This window comes from Diuraphis noxia, unplaced genomic scaffold (genome assembly GCF_037042655.1).
Source record: "Diuraphis noxia isolate RWA-SAM2 unplaced genomic scaffold, SU_Dnox_SAM2 contig0001, whole genome shotgun sequence".
In the NCBI taxonomy this organism is placed as follows: domain Eukaryota; kingdom Metazoa; phylum Arthropoda; class Insecta; order Hemiptera; family Aphididae; genus Diuraphis; species Diuraphis noxia.
Window position 1 is genome coordinate 92,671,313 of NW_028301711.1, and position 24,341 is coordinate 92,695,653.

Sequence of the window (24,341 nt, forward strand, 5' to 3'; positions counted from 1 at the left end):
TAAATTATTACGAAACACATTTTCAATAAAAGAAAAATGTTAATTGTATTATCTATATTATATAAAGAGGAGTCAACTAATTAAATTATTGAGGGTAATCTCTAGAACTACTGAACCAATTTTGAATATTCTTTCACCCATATACAGCAACATTCTTTATGAGTGTCATAAGTAAACATTTAGTCTGATAAAGTTAATTATTAATTAAAACATTAAAATGATTTAATATTTAAAATAAAATGAAATTGTGACGTCATCTTTCCACAAAAAATTATTCTAAAGGTTGTTTTGTAGTAAGGTGGTTATTGGTTTTAAATCTAAGGTTGTGAATTATTTATTGTTTTCACATTAGTCATTCCGCGTTTTCGCAATATTCATCAACATTTTTTCGCTTCATTAGGTTATTCCAATTGATTTAATTAAAATTCCTAAAAGAAAACCAATTATCGGCCGCTATACGTGTGAGAAGCAAAGAGATTGCGTTCTACCAGAGAAAATGACACAAATGCCATTGGGGAAACCAATAATCCACTACAGTCTTCTTGGCGGTGAAGAAATTTCCACTTTTAGATACGACGATTTAATCAAATATGAAGATGATTCCCATGTTTTTATTAGCAATATGATCATAATTTCTAAATTTTGCCAGGCAGTGAAATGTCTTTGCTGAGTAGGAGGAAAAATTCTTATGAACGAAATAGATGATCTGCCAGAAACATTAAATAGTCTGATCAACAACATACATGATCACTCTAAAGTTTTTCTTGACAATATACGGAAGTATAATTCTACCTTTCAAATGTCGTGTCTTATGGTGTCACTGAAATAAGGCTTGGAAATTGCATGCCTACATTTGAAATTCAAGGTCAGCTATATCATGCAATTTGGTTCACTATTTCTAAGCACGAATGAAGAACCAAACATTTTTACATATTTATTTCATGGGAAATGGAGAATTATATAGACGACTATCTGTAAGTCCTCGCGCCAAGGTAGGAATTTTATATGATTTGCAAGAACATCTGCGGCAATCCATATGTACATTGTACAAGGATTTAAATATGTTTTTAAAACATTGCCATCGAATTCTACTAATTTCAAAGTGATCATTAGATCCAATCGAAAACCATCAAACGAGCATAGAGGCCGTTTTAATTATCCACGTCATCTGAAGTGGAAATACTAATTGTTGGCCAAAAATTTACTAAAAGAGACATTATAGTATGGGAAAAATACGATACCCTCCAGTGCGTCAATGAAACTCATCGAGCATGTGATGCTCTTCAAGACCCATTAATGTTTTGTAGTGTAGAATATGGATATCGTATAAACATTCCACAAGTCGATCCAATTATAAGGGAGATTCTCCAGGTAAAAAATGATTCTGCAATGATTTTTTGCGCATAAAGACTAATGAGTAGATGCAATTCCAGCAACATTCTGCTAAAATATAGATTTTTTGTAAATATGTTAATCCACGGGAATTTGTGACGGGAATTTGTGACGGGAATTTTTGAACATGACTAGCCGGATATTAAATGACAAATTAGACAAATATTATGAACCATATGGAGGTGATATTTTTGATGGGCAACGAAGTTGTTGTATTATTATATTTCAGCTAGTGAATTACAATAATATTGCAATGTATAGTAGAAGAACAAAGAAATTGTCATTTTTTTTAATGAATCGATGAATATTATTTTAACACGTTATTATATTAACTATGATTATACACAATAATGTTCTTAATCAAAGATTTCATTCAGATAATACTTCCGCTAATCATTTGAGTATTCGTGTTGATAGATACCATCGCAAGAATCACGAATTAAAAATAAGTAAAAATATTTTTTTAAATATTTAACATTAAATTTTCATATCTAATAGAAAATATTGTTTTTACAATTACAAAAAGTACTTTATAGATAAAAAATATATATATTCTAAAACAACCATAAATTACAATACAATATTATTATTCAGTGTATTTTTTTTCAGTATTATAATATTATGTATTATGAATTGTAATTGACAACTATTTTTTTTTATTTTAACGAAAATTCAGTCCATAAATTATAACTATTTTTTAATTAACAATGATGGATTGACACAATAGCTTTTCAAATCAACGTTAATAATTTCATGACTTAAATATTTTAAATACAAAACATTTATGAATATTATAAATTTAATGAAACGATTTAATTGACTTGCAAATAATGTTAAGTGTCAACTGAAGCGTCCATAGTAATGTATTAATTAATTACGTTTTGATGAATCTGTGTGTAAAATAATATTTTATTCAAATAAATAACATCGATAAAATTTGTTTAAACATTATTCTTCAAAATAATAGATTTGGCGTTTGTTAATTTTCAACTTTAATTGCGAACAGATTACATTGTAGCATCAACACGTTTTAACATGTTTCTATAATCTGTGGTTTATTACTTATTAAAATTTTTTCACTCAAAATATTAGATAAAAATTTTATTGAGTTTTTTTTTAAAACTGTTTAGTAACGTGTCATTTAATCAGCTAATCATGAATACCATTCATTAATTTTATGTCAAAACCACTCAAAGTGAATATGTTTTAAAGAACTACGAATCACTATTTTTTATAATATGTATAATGTGCATAGTTTTATGAATTTAAATAGACTAAATTAATTTATTGTTTATTTGTGAACGAAGAACCGTGACTGAGAAATTTAGTGTATTATTTTATAATGAACACCTTGATACGTATGTCGTATACATATATTATTAAGTAGCTTTTAAAAAACTCATGTTTGGAGGGTAGTCTGGCATGTCTGGAACTCCAGAGGAATGCAACTACTTGTATACGTATCATGCTGCTCATGAACATATTAGAAATGAACAAAAATTTGAATAGATCACAAAGTAGGCGTTAATAATGTTAAAAATTTCTCAATCCACGTGCTGTATATCCAAGTACGAGTGATATAAAAATTTAAAATATCTATACAATAGTGTTATATTTACCATTTCAGTTATATTCATATTGCACTAACACTCATTTTCAAACTTAAAATTGTTTTATACATAACAGGTTTTATATTGTCGGCATTGTCACTATTATTATATATCATTGATACAATTATAATTGTACCAAGTTGTATCACTTCAAAATTAATTACGAATATGATTTGTAAAAAAAAAACACATTCCCATGAAAACGTTAGTTAACAATTCTTGTTCAAATTTGAACTTCAATTATGGAAAAAAGAAAAGAAAAAGAAATTGTTGTTATAAATTTTATAAATTTTTGGTCTCAACATAAACAAAAGAAGGAATCATGTATTCATTTATTAAAAGACACGTTTTGTTTTTTAGCACACACTCGTGGCTATATACAAACTTACGATGTACTCACACTTTGTAACAATCAGCAATAACTGTAATATATAATTATTATTACAGTCAGTACCTACCTACCTATACAATAATATTATTATACCGTGATATAAGGTATACGGTAGATGAAACTCGTGCACGGTCACACGACCGTTTGACTAACCAAAAATTTTGTAGACACGAAAGCGTTGCGCTGCAGTTGCTCGGACTTGGCAATAAATTACGTATTATTATATTCGTGATAAAAATTGGAGAAAAAAATCACGTGCTATGCTGTGTTATATAATAAGAAATAATGGTATAATAGTTTGGGAGTTATTGATCAAACGTTTGTAGTTGAATATGCTGGCCTAACGAGTAAGCCATGACGTAAACGGTCCACGGTTCGGGACCACGTCTATGGTGAAAATTTTAGACCTTTGCCCAGCATTATGCTATATCCGTACCATACTCGTCTGTCTTTGCTAGGTTTCACTACACCCGCTTAGTCCCACGGGAGCGGATTACACACACGTGTAACTATCCTAAAGGAGATGTGTAGTGTATATATATATATATATATATATTTGATGCGTTTATATATAGATATCAAGTATATGTATAGGTTTGTATGGTGTACAAGTGGTGTATATATTATGTATTGTATATGGAATATCATGTTGAAAACGGTGTCCTAAAAAAAAAAAAATTGAAATGCATTAACAAAGGTTCTTTGGGAGGTCCCGATAAAAAATATAAAAACGCAGTTCCTGGCCACAAGCGCGCATGGCGTGACGTCGTATCATCTATAATAGGTACTAATTGAAAAGGAGAAACGTGCAATCAAGCCCTATATACCGTACTCACTTGTTAAACAAACAGGTAATAAAAAAAAAAAAAAAATACCTAAGAAGAAGAAATACTACTCTATTTTGACTAATAGAAACGAAGATAATAATATTATAAGTTTATTTTCTAACGTGCCTTAAAAAACAAAATAAGTAAGCCATAATCTCCCACTATTATGTATGTTATCAGTTCTTATCATTATTCGTATGTTGGACTCATAGAATTAAAACAGTAATGTATTTTAAAATATAATATTATCTGTTATAGTATTATGTTTCGTTGATTTTTCGCGATCTCTAAAATGTATTATGTACAAATAAAATATTAAAATATCAACAAATAACGTGTCTCAAAAAAGTAACATGTTATAATATATTATATGCGTTCAGTTTAGAATCGATTTTTAGATAAACTTTTGTAGTTTTTTATCAACTTTACTAACCAAAAGGATGGTTTGTCGTGAATAAAACGAAAACTATTCAAACACATCATACTCCATTGTAAATCCGATAACTTACTAGCTCTGTTCAGAATCTAATACAATGGGAAGGAGAACATTTTGTATGATGAAAAGTAATGTATCATTTCACAAAATATGTCGGAAAAGGGAAAAGGGAAATGTTAATTTTTTTTACAATAACTTTGATCTACAATTTAAAAATATGTTACTTCTTCAAAATATTATGCCTGATGTAATCTTTTGACACCACTAACATACTCTAAACATGTTCCAATTTTGTTAAGAAAACGGATTTCATCGATCTACTGCCACCAATAGTTACGAGGTATAATGGTTTATATAAAACAACCATACCTCAACCTTTTTTTATTTGGGCCACATAAAATATTTTAAAATATTACTGGGCCGCAAATTAGAATGAACGGAACAAAGGTTAAAAAAAAACTAAAAATACATTTATATATTATTGTATATAACATTTGAAAATTTATTGAAAAAAATTAAATATTTATTTTAAATTAATGTGAATTTTTATATTGAATAGTTCTTTAACTATTTTGGATATATCTGGTTTGTAGTTGTTGCATGCTATTCTTAACAAGTCGTTAAGATGTGAATCAGTAAGGCGATTTCTGTACACATTCTTTGCATATTTCACTTTTGAATATTAAGTTTCACATAGATATGTTGATGTGAACATTGTTAGAAAAAAGTGGGCACATTTTTGTATGGTTTTGTATTTTGCTGGCACTAAATTCCAAAATTCAAAGTCTTCTTTTTGTTCTTGTTTTTTTCTTTGAAAATAATTTCCAAATTCATATCATTTTTTAATTCAATAAATTCATCAAATACTTTTGAATAATTAGATACAATCAATGCAGCTAATTGTTTTATACTCGTCACTTCTAAGTGCCAAGGATTTTCTATAAGTAAAAAGCAATTTTGTACACCTCTTAAATCCTGAAATCTTCTTTGAAATTCATTGAATAATGCAGCTAAATGATTTGAAATTATTATACTATTTGTTTGAGAAATTATAATGTCATCTTTTTTAGCTTTTATAAGAGTTAAGAAGTTATATAGCATTTGGTTTTGTATTTCCTTGTAATAGATCTTAAACTTCTTTTCAAAAACAAAATCTTTATTTGTCATCTGAAAAATAATTTTATTTTTACCATGTAAACCACGGTTGAACTCATCAATCTTCATTAATATAATTTTGTTCAGTACAGTATCCAAAAAAAAAAAAAAAAATATGTGATTTGTCTGAAATATCAGTGCTAGAATCAAAATCTAAATAAAATTACAATTATTTAATTCTTCGATGGTACAGTTATAAATATGTTTTGCAATATTTTCTACACGCCTAATGCAGGTAGAATCAGAAAGCTGCATTTTTCTAATCTCCGAAATTATTTGATTTTTATTGCTAAATTTATCAACTAGTAAGAAAGAAGCAATTATAAAACATTCCTTCACAATTTCAGGGTCTGTATCTAAATTGTTTCATATACTTACCGAGTATGTAACAAATTTCGTATGATGTAATTGTGATAGCTGCATCTTGTGATACTGCCACTGACATAACAGTTTGTTGTTGTTGCAATGACTTCTTGAAAAAAGTTAATTTTTTTTCTCATCAAAGATCAGGTACCTACTATAAGTATTATCAAATAGTTCGTGTTTTGTAGTGTAGTGACGAATAATATTATATTTTTTAAGCATAACACTTTTTTGGCAGATTAAACAAGTAGCAGAACCCTTTTTATTTGGTACGAAAAAAATATTCTTCTCCTAATTTACTTGAAACATTCTATTTTCTTCAGATAGTTTTCGTTTATTTTCCAAAGACACTCCTGCCATAATCCTACAAAGTATATTAAAAAATAAAACCACAAATAAATCTATGTCACGACTGATGGTTGAAATATTTAATAAATGTTCCTGACACCAACGCTATTACACATTTACAATGTCACTAATCGTTGGTATAATAATAATGTATACCTACGAGCTACGGCCAGTTTAGCGATAAGATAAAATATATAAAAATCGTTATAAAATATAAATAGTGAAAGTACTAAAAACATAATCATCCTTATTGCAATCGCATAGGACACACTTTTATTTTTCTGTTATAACTGCATCTTTTATACTTATATTATATTAGTTTTGAAATTTTTTTATCAATTCAACAAGTTCTGTTTTTGCCACATATGAACCATTGACGGGCTGTAGACTGAGTTTGGCTGGTATAAAAGATTGTTTACTACCTATTAAAATATTTTTTCCCTGCTGAATCGACAACTTTAGATTAGCCAGTAAAATATATTTTATCATAACAGTTATTCAAATGAATTATGGTGTTTGTGCATAATGTATTATAATTATATTTTATCGAGACTATATCAATAACATTGATCCGATCAATCTAACAAGTCATGTATAGGACACTTATGGATGTTAGAGAAATACGTAAAGAAAAAAAAAATAGTTATTGGTTGAGAACAAAATAGTACCTACCTATTGCTATTATAGGTTACATTTTGATTCTGCAGGTTATCGAATGTCATATTAACATGAAACAATATGGTAATACAAAATTCAATATTCATAATAGAACATAATGTGACAGCATGAAGTGACTCAATACGATCTCTATCGAACAGAAATAATTTATCCATTAATCATGTTATTATTATATACAGGGTGATTCATTTAACCAAAGAAATTCATTATTTAAAATGTTTTTTGAAATATTTTACTATTTAACTATAATATACATTTTCAATTTCATATTTGAAAGTAGAATATTATTTTATACTATAACTTTTTCGAAAACATTTATACTTTTTAAAAATAATGATTGTTTAATGATAAAAGGATCGCCCTGTAGTAAAAATATTAAAATTTAAAATAACGGTGTTATGAAGCATTTCGGTTTATGTGTACACTGAACAAACAGTTATCAAATAACTATTATAAATAATAATATAGACTCTTACTTGCACTTTACCAAAAATATAAAAATAAATGAATAGGTATGCCATCAAAATGCACAATTTACTTAATGATAACTATTTATATGTATTTTCCATGAAATTCAAATAGGGTTTATTCCGTAAAATTAAGGTGAGTATAGGTATTATAGGAAATAAGCTTCAAAGTGCACAGCGTCAAAAGGTACTGTTAAAAGGTGGTGGTAACATCATTATGTTATATATTTTGTTTGATGAATCGTTTCGAGTAGAGAGGTAGTATACTGTAGAACGTATTCACCCTATTCACCATACTTTCCACCCCTTTTCCTTCACCAAGTACAGTAAAAGTTCCGATTTAATATCATTAAACCAGCCCACAAGGCACAAATGTTAAACTGGATACGTAAAAAAGTGATTTCTGTCGCATTTATTTTCTTACATATTATTTTCATAAAAGAAATCGGATTTTTATATTTATAATAATAATGAGAATACATCCTTTTTAACGAAAATGTATACAGAATACTTGTGTGTGATGAACTTTTTAAAGGAGTGGCAAGGGATTTGTATACCTACTTATACCCACGCAGTAGCATTTCTTGATTTTTTTTCTTTTTACATCGTAAAGTGAATACACAAAAGTTGCTTAGGTGACAGTAAGCCGGTGACAATATTTTATATGCTTTGAGTAGGTAACTAATATTTATTTTACATACCTGCACTTTGTATTGTTATCGTTTCAATAATAATTTGATAGTGGTTGTGAAAAAACTGAAATCTGTGTAAGTTTCTCGAGAGAAATATTATTGAAATGCGAAGCATTGGATGAAAGTGTTTATTTCAGTCAGATAACGTAGTTTAATATTATGTTATACTAATTTATTGTCCATAGTTGTTGCTTGTTGATATTTAATACAACTTAAAATTTCAGTACTAATGATATACGATTTATAGGTCAACTTTCACACATAAAAATAATTGGCCAAATCAATAAATTGACTTGTTTTATTTTGATAAAATATATATATTTATAAATACCTAAAAAAAAGATAAATTGTCCAGTTTTTCCTAAGCATTGAAAAAATTCAATCAATAATAATTCTGGGACATAACAACCAATTAATTAATATTTAATAGAAAAATGTTAAAAATGTTCTTATCACGTTATAATACAATATAAACAATATTTATAGAGTATTGGAAACTTTCAAAGTATTATTATTCTTTAAAAAATGTTTAGTAAGAAAAACATAAATACTTATCAGTTCTTTTACAGTATACTTATGCTATGAAATAATTCCTTCAGCTCGATTTATAAGATGTGCATCATGTAGGTACGCTAATTGATAATTAACATTTTTGTTGTAATGTCTTTTTTGGTAATGCATAATTTAATCCCTTGATTCATTGATTTGGAGTTTATTGAATGAGCATTAATTGAAGATAATGTGCCATTTTGATTACATTATATAATTTGTCATCGTAGCCGTAAAAATACGTCTTATCTTGAATAAAAAAGCGAGAATGGTAAGGCGGGAATTATAAATTTTAATTGGTGAAAATCAATTTCTGATGCCTGATTTTCCATTTGAAAAATCGAACGACTGCAATTTTATAAGGCAGAAATAATTAAGTTAGGCAGTGTGAAATGTTAAAATATCTTGAACAGTTAATGAATAGGTAAAAATTCAACTTATATGGTTGTGTTTTTTATATAATCAACTGAATATGAATGTGAACTTTTCCGTTTACCAACATAATAATTTACACTGTAATATGAGCCTGGTATTACAATCTTAAAAATCACATTCCAAATATAAGTTTTTCATATTCAATTCCATTGAAATAACGCTGTGATGTTATTTTGACACTCTATAGCTTTTATAGATATGCAGTCTAATAATAAAATCGTTATTATACTCGTATGTTCGAATATTTAGTTCTGTCAAAATGTTAGCGTTAAAAATTCAATGGCTCTTAAAAAATGTATATGGCTTTAAGCGAAAATTGCCAAACATAAAATGCAAATGTGAAATCTTGTAATAAATTTTACTAACCTTAGATGTTAAAGTTAAATATTTAATTCACTAAATGAATTTTCGAATTTTTGAATTTTGATGAACTCTGTAAAAATGTGTAGTCTAAACATTTATGAAGTAAGTACTTATGACATTATTTTTTTACTGAGATTTGAAAATCATGTGAGGAGATGCCTTTTATCAAAACTCTTTGTCAAGCATTTTAACTCAATGATAAGAATTGTATCATGCATAACTCATAAAAACTTAAAAATGTCTGAAATTTCAAATAACTATAACAAAAACAATAAATAAGCCAAATATGTTTATTAGGTATTGAAGGTACACCTAAAGTCTATTAATAAATGGTAATATAAATATTTAGTGACAATTTCAAGTGTTTTACAATCTATCAGTTTTCATTTTGGAATTTCAACAAAATATAATATCGATTTTGTCAAAAGCTGGTTTTGGGTGAAAATTTCGATATTTTTGTTTTACATTATTTTAAAAATAATTTATATTTTTTTTTTCTACTGATTAACTTAGATATTATTTAGACACGATTGATTATCAGAATCAACCCTCAAAATTGAAAATTAAATCATTTTTACTGCTCACAAAGATTATTTTACACACACCCAACACAAAATTAATAACACACCATTCTAAAACTAAGAAGCTGATTATCCACTTGGAATTAAAAAAAAAAAAAGATTGAACTTAAAATAAATAATATCATACTATCCTACAACAACATGAAATATTTACATAATTATATATATTATATTATTATGTATGTCAATTCAAAAGTCGGCTGGCATAACTATAATTATTTTATTTTATTTTATTACTAAATCGCTCGAAATCTTATTGATCATTGTATATGAATACTTTAAACCTAAAATCTTAAGAAAAAAAACTGTTGAAGATTCGTCTAACTTTAAAAATATAATCTGCAGATCCTTTGTCTTTAATAGTTATCGATATTAAAGTTTATAAAAATATTTGTTGTAACAAACATCGTATAACGATTGTAAAGTTACAATTTCGTCACTCCACGATGATTAAGGCATAGGTGTGCATAGGGGTATGCAAGGTATGCAGTCACATACCCTGAAGCTCTTTGAGGGGTGAAAATTGACTTTAGAAAAAAACATTTTTGCGCAATAAAAATAATTAGTACCTACGTATTTTAAAATATTTATAATGATAACAAATTATTAAAAATGAAAGAAATGATATCAGACTAACGGCAGTGACAACGTTTGATCCACGTATAAAATCATAATAAGGTTATTACTATGCTAACCACCGTCCGACTTATAAATATACTTGTGGCCAGGTTATCAGTTATTACTTATTCGTTATCAGCTACCAAATAGGTATTAGCGAAATGCATACGTTTTGTATTTTGTCATGGTATTTGTTACAAAATTTTTTAATTCAATTGTATATTGTGTACATATATAAATTAAGATTAACAGAATTTAACATGCTTAATATGACATTCAGGACACGCCAGTAGCAGCCTTTTGCATACCCTTAAACAGAGGCCTGCGTATACGCCTATGGGTTAAACTATCGGCGGTCATCTCAACTTTGGTGGTAAACCATAAACATAATAATAATATATTCATACCAGATATTTTGCAGTTGTTAAGTATTAGTTTAACACCAACTAGTTGGCACATATAGTTTAAAACAGCATTTGTTTTAATGATTAACATAAATTCTTGTTCACCGGAATTTGTGAAATATACTAAATACGAGATACCTATGTCGTTGATAATACATATTTAGCTATATATACAATTGTGGTGTCTCCTATATCAAAAGTTATTAGCTGGTGTGTAAATGTGTATAATATATATAAGTGTGTAAAAATTAAAATAATATACAGTAGAACCTCGATTATCCGAACCCTCTTTTATTCGAACGTTATTTCGTTTTAATTCATTTATCCAAACATTGATTCGTAAAATATCAAGAACTACGCGTCCGTTCACAGTTTGTTAGCACATAACAGCAATTCATCAAATAAAAATGTATCAGTTTGTCAAAAACAAATAATAATACATGCATATTAATAAGTTTATAACATTATTTAATAATATTCCTGTATTCGTGATAATTCTATATTCGTTGTATAAATATTTTTTTTATTTTTAGTATCCAAACTTATCTGAACTCGGTGTGGTTCCAATTAGTTCAGGTGATCGAGGTTCTATACTTTACTAACAAATACAGCCTAACTTCTCTAATGTGTTTGGACTAAAATAACTTTCAGCTGTTGATATAATGCCAATGGCCATTTTTACTATTCACATTTTTTAAATTCATATAACAATAATGAATTACTACACTTATAAGTACATAATTAATTTTAATAATACACATATGACTACAAAATAAAAAAAAAATAAAAACAAAAAAGAACAAAATGTGGAAGGCACAAACATATTTATTAATATTTCGGGCATTGGAATTCAAATCGTTATTCCTTATATTTTTCATACTAATTAATATATTAAATTATACTCATAAATAAATACATATTAATACAACAATGTCCAACTTACTATGTTAAATATAAATGAAACACTCTTTGTACGACAAACTGAAACATTTGTCTATTATCAAAACTGTTGTAAAAATAATAATAATATTACTACAATTAAGTGTTTAACGACCACGAAGTCTGTGTAGTTTTATATAAATACATATAAGGTATATTTTTTTGTACGTGGAAGGAAAATAAAATTTATTTCGATTTTCAACACACTGGCAGTGGACTATTAATATTTTAATATTTATGGTGTTCTTATCACTTATCGAATTCACAGATAATATATTCGTTATACATATTATATAATGTTATATGTAGCCGAGTTGATATCCTAACTTTTATAATGCGATTTAAATTATCATAATTTATAATAATATAAGTTACTAAAGGAATTAGGATTTCAGTAGTTTTTTAAAAATATAATACTTTAAATTATTAGTTTCTTTTTAAAAGTTTGCTTTGAGTTTTACAGAACAAATAAAACTACAAGAAACCAATAACCTAAAAATAGCATGTTTCACGCATATGAAAGTTATACGTTAGCTAATTAAATGAAGTCATGTAAAAGGTATTATATAGAACATAATATTAAATTATTAAATAATTCAAAAATAAAAAAGTATAATACAGAACACATTCTAACTATACGAGTAGGTAGCTATAATATATAATTTGATTTTAAATGAATTATCTAAAATTACTGTAACAAATTCTATCTATATTTAAATGTCATTTCAGATGTCTTGAATCACAGATTATTTTTTCTAGTACCTAACGACCTAACTTCTTAAATAGCCTTCTGATTAGAAATAAGCTGTTCTTAAATCATTTAGGGAACTTATAGTTAAAAACGAAATAGCAAAAATGTTTGACTATCAAGGAAAATGAGACAAGTACTTGGTGTTTTAATGTCTGATGATTATTTCAATCAACAATAATATGACACTATCATTTTGATTTTCAATCGATTTATGATTTTTTTTTCTCTGTAAGATCTTTTATTTCAACTTCTGGAATACTAAAAAAATGTATCGTATACCTAATAAATTAATATAGGTACTCTCCATTCAGAATGTAAAATAATAATTTCTTATATAGATTATATATTTAGTGAAGAACATGATTTATACTATACAAGTTTTTAGTTCTTAACTCACATAGAAACAGTGTTAATAAGAAATCAGTTTTGCTGATATATTTTTAATATTTCTTTTTTAACTCTTTAATTCAGTATAAAAACAACATGAACTGTTTATTATTCAAAATGTGTATACACTTAACGATAAAAAATAAAATATTCAATAACGTTTCTAATTTTAACAAATGTTCGATTGACCTAGTGCTATACAGATATGTTTTGTGTGGTAATATACTTAACTTCTTTGGTTACTGTTGGAATTTAAGTACAAACTTCGAAAAGTCCACTGAGGACAAAGTCGAATATATTATTATAGGAGAGTTTGTCTGTTTATGTCTATTACAGTAAATGATGGTTCATATGTCATCCCGGTAACTGCTAAAAACACTTAGCAAGTAAAGTTGAAGAAAATACATTCTCTATCTGACCTCCATTAGTTGCTTTTCATAATTTTTTCAAGTACCAAATCGTTTATTATTATTATTATTATTATATGTGTTACAGGGAATTTGATAAAAAAAAGATAATAGTTTGTGGTGTAAATAACAAAAACAATATAATTTGTTTTTATTTATGGCATTATTTGTGGTGAATAATACACTATGTAATGCCTTGGAAATTATTTGTTAGTGTAAAAGCAATATTGTCTAACCAGAAAATAAAAATATGCATTTATGAATAATATTAGTATATTTACTATCACGTTACTATAAATTGTTAAACGGCATGCTGTTTAACGTATAAGAGAGATAATATTGTTGGTACATAATATTGTGTCCCGAGCACCCCCCCGCCCCTTAAATTACCATACAAAATTATAAACTAAATATTATATGGAAACCACCATAAATCAAATTCTATTATGAAAGTGATGATTCGTATTGAGTACCTACCGATTAAAAATAATCGAAATGGAAGCAGAGATTTATGATCCTGCAGGCGTTGTTTTTCTTATAATGAAAAAAAAAGTTTTATAAAAGTAGTATGGGAGTTACTTCAGTATTATACGGTTATCATGCTATATGGATGTTTAGAGGATTAAAACTAAAACTTTTTATAAAAATAAAAGGATAAACAATAATAAAGGTATTAAAAAACTGTACTATTTTATCATTATCATTATTATTTTATCTCATGAACAAAAACATGCGTTAAATAATCATGGATGCGTGTTTCTCATTATATTTTCGAATTACAACGTACCTATAATATACAATTATATCACAGCAATCTTATTTCGTGAATCTCTAGAAATCTATATTATTAATTATTAACAACAATTATTTCCTATCATAAAATGAAAATTTGAATAATTTATCTTAATGGCACCATAAAATATGAATATTGGTGCCCACAATAATTTTTAACAACATTGTTGATAATTTGTTTTAACTATCTTTGAACTCTACCGTGAACACGATAAATTATAATAATAGTTAAATTATTTCTACTTTTTATTATGTTTAACCATCTTTGTTTTAGGATATTTATTGATTATAATATTATTATTATATTTATTTTTCTGATGATTGCCAAGGTTTTCAGCTGAGCTTAAAACCTATGCCTCAATGCACACAACTGTAAATAATGTTTCACTAAGATTTTTATTTGTGGCAAATGAAATATAGGTCAGGCTGATGAAATAATGTTTTAATTTACCTAATTATTCTGTACAATGGTTGATGCTTCACACGTGATTATTCAACTACCTATTGTTGATGTGATAATGTTTATGGTATATATTATTATATAAAGATGCAACTCGAAGGGTGCCAATTGATATTGACTTTAAGTACGTTTAGATTTAACAGTATTATTATTTTTTTTTAAACGTTTGTCAGTACTTTGATCTATCAACTATTATAATGTTTCTATGTGACATGTTTTTTTTTTCATTATTTCATCTGATATATTATAACAGACCGAGAGTTAGGTCGGTAGTTCATAGGACATGTAAATAAAATCAAGGCTAGTGGTCTAATAGCCATCGATACCGACTCAGTATAACGGTATCATTAGTAATCACTTATACGAAAACACTAAAATAATTATTTTTTTGAATGATTTAATATTATTATTATTTATATTTATATTTATTAAAAGCATTATATAAAATCATGCAAGTTTCTTTGATATTTAATTAAATTAATATAAATTAAACCATTAGATTTCATTTCAAAAATACATAAAAAGTAAATTAATAAATAGTAATTATAAAATAAGGTTATATGAGGTCCACACTTGAGTCGGTGTACAAAATGTGGATCACTTGGAGAATAAAATTTCTCACTGTGAGGAAAATTTATGTGGTCAAAGAACTTTATTGCAAATTTTTTTATCCACTCGTTATTTTGGGTAGCTAGAACTCTTTTTAAGTTCATAATTAAGTACGAACATTGTAAATTCACTGTAAAATAATAAAAGTAAGTACATATTCTAAAATCTAAATTTTGTGATTATCATCTGAAATCTCAAAATCAGTATAGTTTATATTTGTCGGTACTCATCTCAAACAAATTTATTGAATTTTATTTAATTGTGGAGGGAAACCCCCTATCTATTCAAAGAGAAACATTACATGAGTTTAATAATCAACTGCATAATGTAAATGAGAATTTTAAATAGTTTAAACAAATAAAAATTTAAGAAATTCACTTTTGCTGCATAAAAAGTTTTAATGTGACTTGTCATTCTGTAGGTCACTGTAATTTATGTTTCAAATATAATTACAATGATACCTATCTTTTTAAATTTAAAAAATGATTTTAAAAAAAAGAAACAACAAAATCATAACTTGTGTTTAAGAATTTTAATGTTAAATTATAATAATATTGTTTCATTATTAGTATTTTCTTAATTCAGTAGGTTCAATTAATTTTCACAAAAAAAAATTTAAAAAAAACATACATGGTAGATAAATTAAAACCAACACCGTAAAATAATAGATTCGTCTATGTAAATATTAATTTTTGAATTTCAAAAAACCTTGGACCAATACTTTGGTATTAAACATTCAGTTTTGTATATATTTCCACTACAAATGAAAAAAAAATATTGTTGGTATTTTAAATACTTTTGATTGCAACATTAATAAACCGCTTTGAATAACATAATATGCTATATAGTGCTTTGACAGAGAAAAAATGCTTATCAAAATGTATGGAAAAAAAATTTAAAAAGGATCATATAGGTACATTCCAAACACACATTTGATTTATTTTGTTTTGTTCTACTTTTACACATAACTAAAAAAATAACCAAAATTTAAAAAATATATATTATATATCATGTGCAAAAACAGTAGTATAAATATTTTAAGATGTCAAGTTTTCTTGGTTATTCACTTTTTAATATCAAAAAAAAAAAAAAAACACATAAAGATTTTGTCGAAAATAAATGTAGTATACATTTATTATTTGTTATTTTTCGTTCGCTATTCTCAAAGATTAAAATGTATGACATTTTTCTTTTTCTACGTACCATCTTGAAAAACTAACTTAGAAATTAAAAATTGAAGTCGATTTTCTGCTTTAAAACCTGATGACACGACCGACAGATGTAAAAAAACAAAACGAATCATTGTAAAACCAATAATATATCCTTCATTCCACTTCACATAATTTGAAATATTCTTTTACGATTCAATAACTTTACTATACGAAAAGAAATTCGATTTATTCATTAAGTAACCACAGAAAAAAATCTGAATATTTTTTTAGTTACAGTACATAGGTTTTTATTATAAATACGTTTTTCTCAACTAACTGAAAACCTAAATAAATAATAAGAGTTTTTATTAAAATATAAATCTTTTTAAAATTATTTTGCTAAAAAATAGTTAACAAAATTCAAACTGATCACCTAATTTATATACCTATGTTGTGTTGTAATATATTTATACAGTTCAATTTAAAAGAATTTTACATTAGGTTAGACTAGATCATTTAAAATAATAAATATAAGCGTTAATATTATAATTGCATTTTTATTTTTAATTGATGTATCATATTCTTATGTTTTCAAAGTATTTTCAATCATTTTTAATTTTTAATTTTTATTTATTGAAGGGATTTTGTGTTCCACGAATTATTTCTCTAAATATTGATTTTATCATTTTAAACTGCAGTAACTGTAGATCTCAGTGGAGATATAGTATTTTTACCTACTCTGATGATCAAGAATGCCTAGGTACTTATTAATTTAAAAATATGTAAAAGGTTAGTTAAAAACCAAAGTCATACATATTATTTAAATAATTTGTTTATGCTGTTTGTTTTTGGGCTTTTTGAAGAGTAATTACCTATGCAATTAGTAATAAAAAATCATTAACAGAAATCAACATATTATTTAATTAATTTATAGTAATTCTGAAATATATGGCGAGTGCAGTGAAATTATGACGAGTAAAATTCATTTTTATAATACCTATATACAGAATAGTTTCTAAAACAAATTGCTCTCTTGTTTCAAATCAGAATCTAGAGATTTTGACGTAACGGGTAAATAAAATGTATCATTTATGAATCAAATGTTTCTTGACGTTGATGTAGTATTAAATACGTTGCTCGGATTTCATTCAATATTCGAGTGTTTATGTAAGTGCAATTTGACTGCAAAATATACGTAGTTAGTTCTAAGTCTGTTTGCGAATATTGTACAGTTGTTTTGATTAAAAACCTTGCGGAAATCATTTGGTATCAGTTTCATTAAATCGTATACCAGAGCTATATTTTATTTTTTATTCGTCTATACCTGCTTGTAATCGCCCACGTTGTTGCCAAGACATAAAAGAAATTAGAAATTTCACAGAAATATTACATTATTTTTTTAATTTAATAATGTCCATCCATATCCGTTATGTTAACCTATGACATAATATTGAGAGAAAAAAAAATGATTTGTTCTCAAAATAAACACACAATTGGCCTTGAATAACGTTTCGAGGTTTTTTTTTTTAATTATTCTTTAGTTGCTTTTCGTTTGACAAATTATGCAAAAAAAAAATAATTCACATTTTTACACATGTTTTATTTTATTTCTTCAACACATTAAATGATTAATATAGAATATAAAACATCAAGCAATAAAAAAAAATTATTTAATGCAATAATGATAAATTTAAATTTATTGAACAGAATTAGATCATAGCGTAAATACTAAAAACGTATAACACTAAAAAAAATAAAAGATCATTTAAAAATTAATTTCACTAATCACGTATAATATACCTATTCGTGTGCATTTCGAGGTTATATTTAAATTAGTCAATTTATTGAAGTTATTAAATACTAAATTCAACTGAAATTAGTAGTCAATATTTAAAATAAAAATTACTTGGCTAAGTTAAACTTTTTTAATTCAATAATATAGGTACTATTATTAAACCTTAACACATATTTTACTTAACCATGTTTAAATTATTTATTTATAATTTCCAACCATGCTTGATAATAACATATTGGTTTAATTGTTTAACTTCATGAAAAAATCATCAATTAATATCATTCAAACTTCCAAAATAAGTGGATATTACACGTTGATTTCATCACGAGTCTTTCATTGTTTAGTTATAATTGAACAGTTATTTTACAATTGTTTTGAGTTTATTAAGTTACAATATATATGAAATCTATATTAGGTGACTATATTATAATATATTAATTAAGCATTAAAATGGCTTCATTTTGAACTAGAATATAGATAACCAATCAAAAAAATATTAGCGAGCCGTTTAAAAATATACATTATATAAAAATCATTAATGCTTATGTCTCTTAGTCAGGTAATATTTTGTATGTTTTGTGTTGATAAAAAAAAAAATGATAACATAACATAACATAAAATAGTCTGACGGTTCACAACAAATCGTCACGGCATGTATCATGGCTACCCCCGTGGTGCATATTATGCTTATAATAAAATATATGGCGTATACAGAGTGTTTATGACATTTAGAAGAATAATATATTTAATGTAAACAAAAATATATATTTTGGGTGTTCACCTTTTTAAACACCAAACACATAAGTAAAACAAATGATAACAATAGTAATAAGCGGGTAGGTAAGTTGTGGATGTCGCTCTGCTGTACAGTGGGTTACAAGTGCATAACCGTAATGGATGGAATTATATTTGAATCCAATAATATTATATCATTGTAGGTATATGAAAAATTATCCTGAGTGGAGACGGTTTATCTGTCTAGGATATATTATAGATTATTAAAAATTTTCAAATTTTCGATTTAAAAAGAAAAAAGTCACTCAAATATTTTGAAAATTTTACCATATCTAGGCAAGGCTAATAGAAGTAAAAAACCCAATTCAGAAAAGATGCTGCACATGATACTTTTGAGCAAGTTTAGAGGGAGAAAAAGTGTTAACAGAATAAAAAAGAAAAATAAATAAATATTATTGTACAACCAATACATTCTTCGCTCCACTCAGGATCTAAAATTAAAAATATGATTTATAATTACTGTTTTTCTCCAAATATATCGCTTTGAAATCACATTGAGTTCTATAAACATAATATTTTTAAAATTTCCGAAGTTGTGAATCGTATACAGCATAATAACACCAAAGTTGTTCCAACACTCAGCAATACGCCATACATATAATATTGTAATTTTATTTATTTATTATAAATTATAATAAATATTCGCCATCGGTATCGTTATATTAGGAATACAGAGGAACTTCTTGTGAAGAACTTTTATTTAACAATATTTTCTACTTAAATTTATTTAACAAATTTCATACTTTCCTTTTTTGTTGCTCATGAGACTGTGTAGTATAAAAGTTTCACTGCGTTATATTCTATACGAATTTTGGTCCAAACATAATATCAATTTATCACATATCGACATGTATAGATGCAGTTTGAGTACGGTACGATCACACTGCGTAGGACATTGTGGATGTGTTAGTTTGATATTTGAATGTATGGAATTATAAATTATAATAAAGAAATTAAGAATAAAACGCATTGTTTCATGTGCTCGGTTTACTGATGACTGATGAGGCTTTAAATTTTGCTGAGAACTCTGATGCCGACAGATGTAAATTTGGCACATTATTCTACTGAATAATCGTTCCAACAACAATGGAAAAAAAACTTTTACAGCCCCTCAGTGGCTACAGCTGTGTGCACTTTGAGTGGCAAACATTACATTTTTGACACCCTAAAATTAATATTTTTTTCCACCCGTTGATTTGTCAACTCCGGTTAGTTCAAACGAAACTACCCTCCAATCAACTAACCATCAAGTTTAGTTATTTGGACCGAGCTTTTAGATCTTTACTTTAAGCAAACCCTAAAACCACACATCAAAGATAATTTAATACTTGACAGTAAAAAATCTAAAATAAATTATAATTATATAAGATTATAATAATTAACAATTTATAATCAAAACATAATAATTTTGAAATATAATTTAAGCTTAATGATTATGAAAAAAGCTTATTATAAAGCAGATATATTAACACTTCATTTACGAGCTTAACGGTTTTTCACCATACAATAAAATATTAGGTACCGTTAATTTAACAGATACCTTATGAACTAAAATCTATATCACGATACCATCGCCATACGTGTACCCATAACTAATCATAACAGAGAAATCGGAATAGGATGATTTGTATTTATTTTAGATTTTATCGCGGAAATAAATAGATGATGACTAAATCGTATTATTGAAATAGTATAAAAATCAGTGACTATATGTTGATACTGCACTGGACGGCTCAATGCTACATTTTCAATTATTTTATTATTATTATTATTATTATTATTATTATTATTTTTAATCCTGTCTACTCCAAGATTATATTAAATCCAATGACGAGTAGGCATTATTGAAATCGTTACATATTATTAGTATATTACAATATCACAAAGTACGATTAGTACGAAATACAATATATGATACGTTCAAATGTAACTTGTTGGATATAAGTGATTAAAATGTTTGGACTAGAAATAATAATAAATTAATAAAAGTGATTTACGAAAATGTGTATTTTTACAGATTGTTAATATTGATGAGTTAATATCAATCACTAAAATGCTAAAATCAGCAAAGGTATATTCTACTAAATAGTTTACAGTATATTTTATGAGCTATCGTTTGAAAAAAAAAACAGTAGTTTGTATCTCCACAAGTTACATACTATGTAGTACAAATATTTGAAGAATGAGAAAATATTATGGCCTAGGTAAGTATATTTAAAAATATCAAAAGTCAGGTTTCGATTAACTACGTATATTGACGGAAAAATTGTGAGCATTTGGGAATCACTTTATATATTATAGAGTATACATTGTTATAATACACGATATGTATGTGTATTATACGTCCTGTAAGCATTATTACTTATTATCTATTTATATTTATGGGTTGTAGTTTATTGGCCACATATCCAATGAATGTGGCTTATACATTCAAAATCTTATTATAATTACGACCAAACATAAGAAAAAAGTGTACATGAACAATGATCATATATTATAAACCAACTTATATGTATTGACATTAACTGAGTTTGTGAGCCGTTTTCAAGTAGACAATTAAATATCACATTGCCATGGTTTTAGATTTTAGGAATTATTATGGTCAAACGTTGGTGGTATTGTAGGTCCATTAATAAATGGATTAAATCCAAATCTTCTCCTAATGAGAACAGATGTGTCTACTGTATATATGACTGTGCATTAGTTGCTTATCATTAATCAAAAGTTGATCAAACGTTTCTGGAATCAAAGCAAGCTGAAATACCCTTGACCTACCTGTCCTTTATCGAAAAATATATCATCAGGCATGACGTGACCGCTACACCTTATATATATATTGTGGACCATTGCGATTAATATGGCTTGGGTTTACAATTCAAAGAATTACCCATGTAAACATATGCATTGTAAATATAATGTAATGAAAATTTAGTTTGTATAATAATTCAAATGGTGCCTAACATATAATATTGATATATGACATGTAATAGAACACATATTATTACAACAATGTATCATACTATTATAAGTATGTTCTGAATAGTTGATGTACCCGTTTAATCATCACTGTTTGCATTAAATAATAAATATATTATATAGACAATATGATAATATGTACCACCATAATATACATATTATATTACATAAGTTCAGATAAACTATTAATATTACTCTTATTCCAGCGATAAATCACAATATTAACTGGAGTTAATAGCACTAAAAAAAAAACAAAGTGATTAGGTAGTCGCAAATTATACTATTTTACGTCACTACTCTAATATTTTCTGACCGATTACAATATATATTTTCCTTCAACTATAATTATTGTATAATTAAAAATCGGAATCAGAGTAATAATTAGCATTCATTAGGTACAACTTATTCCCACTATCCACCGAACCAATTAGTTCACACATTCGATAGCACGTCTTCCCAAAAAGATTGGTAGTACTTATCAAAAATATAAATAAAATATGATTTAATCTTTGAATAGGTTCCCTGACACAATCATATCAGACGATTCATTGAAAAGTAACATAATATTCATAAACTGCTGTTACGATATTTTTAAAATTAACTTTTAACAGAGCATGATGAACATGTCGATACTATAAGACCCCTAAAAGTTAAAATTATTGTATCCTCATCAATACTGGATCTAAGGGGGAGAAGTGATCTGGTTCCAATGTCACGAGCGTTAATCATTGGGGGGTGCAAATTTCAAATTTTAAAGTCATAACCTCACATTTTAGAGGTGCTAATATTATGTTATGGCCCGGTACTGGTCCTCATAACAAGGAAATGAATATCAACATTATAATAGAGAGATAAGTTGTAAATATATAAGTACATTAACATTATATCCAATTATAACTCAAGTAATACACATATATAGTCACCAAAATAAAATAGCTTCCTATATAAATTGCTGTTCCAGTGCTCTCCACAATCAACCACATTTTTTTTATCCCAACATATTTCGGAAGTATTAAACAGTTCATAATTATTCATAAACTTTAAAAATTCAATACTTAGTTACAAGTGAACACCTATAAAATTCGTCGATCTCTATAGACCTAAATATGACATATCATTATGCATATTATAACATTTTTGGTTTAAAATATAAAAATTTGTCAGTTGGTGATTTAAAAAAAATTTAAAAAACGATGGAGTGCGATTGCGCGCGTTTTAACTTGTTGGGCATACGATTGTGTGCGGTGCCGGTGTCGCAGGGTTTTAATACCCTCAAATATTTTTACCGGGGGGGGGGGGGTAAAATAAACCTAGGATATTTACACCCCCGGTAAAATTTTATGGGGGGTAAAAATATACTAGGATATTATTACCCCTCCACTCCGGTAAAAATGTATTTTTAAAGGGGGGGTAAAAATATCCTAGTATATAATTAATGATCTGTTTAAAATATACTAGAATATATTTACCTCCCATTGAATTTTTGTAGTAGATTATTTTTACCCTCCGGTAAAAATAAGTTTTTAAGGAGGGTAAAAATATCCTAGAATAAAATCAACGAACTGTATGTAGTTCAAAAATAGTTTGTCATAGGTACTTGTAATTTGCGTCAAATAGACATTTGCTATTTATTATACAATTTGCAAAATATTTGGCTCATTTTAAGCTATTTAAATTTTTTTTTCTTAGGTCTTTTTGCATAGTTGTATATAAGTATCTATATGTTTATGCTCAGTTAAAAAATATGACAATTTAATACAAGGTTCCACACAATTCAACACGTACTCGTTAAAGTATTTTAAAAATATACAAAATATAATATGTACCTTACCTACCAACACATTTATTATTTTTTTTGTCAACGATTTAAGTAGTTTTGACCAAATAGTAGATTGATTTTGAGAAATAAATTATTAACAATATTTTGCATTTTATCATTGTCTCATAATGAAAAGGTTTTAAAGTAATTT

The 24,341-nt window shown here is 26.5% G+C and overlaps 1 protein-coding gene across 2 annotated transcripts in view; it reads right to left on the minus strand.

Moving 5' to 3' along the window:
- The window catches only part of LOC107167771 (tyrosine-protein kinase receptor-like), a 409,135-nt gene that overhangs the window by 303,989 nt on the left and 80,805 nt on the right, over window positions 1–24,341 (minus strand). The window lies entirely within an intron of this gene.